Below are 2,500 nucleotides of genomic sequence, written 5' to 3'. Positions count from 1 at the left end.
AACAAGAATAATAACCGTTGTCATTTGTCCTTGTTTCAAAGCGGACGATAAGTGAAAATGGCGATCCCAACCGCAGTTAAGAATGATAATGTAATAACGCGGACGGACATTGCCAGAAGAGCTACTCACTTTGCATAATCTAGAGTGACTCTAGACCCAGCCTGGCTCTCCTTGCTGGCACGAGTCTTGCATTTAAGGAGTTGCACCATGAAGAATTCTTCTTGCGATTTTTCGCTTACAATAAAACCTCCAAAATTACGTGTTTCATTATGGATTGTGGTGATGCAGAAAGGTTTTCTATACATCTGGATGTTCAAGGCCGTGGACAAAGTTACCTAATGGCATTTATGATGGTAATGAATAAGGAAATAACGATCAAAATACAACGAGAACAGCGACAAGGACTTACACTGGAGTGAGCTACAATACCGAGAAGTGCATGATGATTGTAACTTCTAAAATTCTAGAATTATTTGCACACAACAGAAATAGGTGGAAACGGCTCATCCGAAACGGCGACCCCATATAAAAATGGGAACCAGCTGGGAAGATAAAAAAGAAGAAGATTTGCATACAATACGTTAAGTAAACTTTCCAACTTTGTTAGTTTTTTGAGCATCTATAGTTTGTTAAAGGTTTCATGAAAAATTTCTTTTGAAATTCTATCTTCATCAAACAGAACGCATGAATCTACATATAAAGATTTATGTATAGCAAACGAAATGAATAACCCGTACTTCTAGATACATGCAACACACACTCATATCGAAATACAAGACAAAACCTTATGTAAGGATCTATTCAGTAAATGCTAAGGAACCTTTTTCATTCCCTGAATTTCCTCTCTCTCTCTCTCTCTCTCTCTCTCTCTCTCTCTCTCTCTCTCTCTCTCTCTCTCTCTCAGGGATGGTAGCGGATTACGGAGATCCACAATAGAATTAAAACATCTATCAATAGGTATCCGACGAAGATCATCACGTAATCCCAAATTGATTACTGCGAAAATACTTCACGTTTGAATTGTGGGCCTTTGGCGAAGTAGGGCAGGAGCCATACGCTTGTATTCATGCGTGAGTCCATGTGTGTGTATATATATATATATATATATATATATATATATATATATATATATATACACACACACACACACACACACACACACACATATATATATATATATATATACATAAATTTTCATGCTGAAACAACCAAAGAAACAGTTCTTGTTTGTCTCTTGAAAACTTTAGCCTTAAGAATCAGAGGTACGAGAATTGTATTTCAATTATATATATATATTATATATATATATATATATATATATATATATATATATATATATATATATATATATATATATATATATGAAGATAAAATGCCCATAAAACACTATTTGAACGTTGCAACCCTTTATTTCGAGCATTTCCTTCTGTGCTCCTGATCACTGGTAAAATATGGACATAGGTTATCTTACGAGTTTATATACAGGGCATATGCAGGTGTTTATAAACTCTTGTAAGATATTCTATGTCCACATTAACAGTGATCAGGAGCACAGAAGGAAGAGCTCGAAATATATGGTTCCAACGTTCAAATAGTGTTTTATGGGCTTTTTATCTTTATATTATTCTGTTCTATTACAGAAAAAGACATTCATATATGTATATGTATATATTAGATGACCAACCCGGCACTGCCCGGAAAAACAATGAATGACGAATTAAACTCTCTCTCTCCTCCCATCAACCCCACTGCCCCTTCTCTCTCTTTCTCTCCTGTACAAGATAGTTGTTTCCGTTAAATTGACCAGCATTTTAGACATTTTATATTTCACCACTCTTCACCCCCATTCCTATCGAGGCTGAACTTGGACTTAAATTGCATTGGGAGTGTCACTATTCATCTCAGTGACCTCGAAAACTGTGGATTAGACACTAATATCTGTAGTTTTCAGATATTTTTACATGCCACCACCTCTCCTCCCCTTCTCAGCCCCTCTTCCGAACTGGAGTTAAAGGACATCAAGAATGTCACTATTCATCTCAGCAACCTCAAAAACTCTGGATTAGACACTAATATCTCTCGTTTTAGGTTATTATTTTCGTCATCCCCTCCCAATCCCCATCCTATCGAGGCTGATCTTTGATTTAAACGGCATTGGGAGTGCCACTAACCTTCCAAGTGACTGCGAAAACTAAGGATTAGACACTAATATCTGTAGTTTTCGGTTATTTTTACATTTCACCCCTTCCCACATCCCCCTCCCCCTTTGTGCCAGTGACTCTTACCTCCCAAAGTATTCTTTCCCAGATGGTAAGTCACATGTTTACCAAATTAGGTTTAAACTGCTCAATGCATTTCAAAGTGTATGTGGCACACACACATACGTAAAAACATACATTCATACGTCCATTTATATATATATATACATATATATATATATATATATATATATATGTATATATATATATATGCATGTATATATACATCATATATACATACT

Source organism: Macrobrachium nipponense, chromosome 30 (assembly GCF_015104395.2).
Source record: "Macrobrachium nipponense isolate FS-2020 chromosome 30, ASM1510439v2, whole genome shotgun sequence".
Lineage (NCBI taxonomy): Eukaryota > Metazoa > Arthropoda > Malacostraca > Decapoda > Palaemonidae > Macrobrachium > Macrobrachium nipponense.
The sequence above is the reverse complement of the archived record's forward strand: the minus strand, read 5'-3'. Positions refer to the sequence as shown.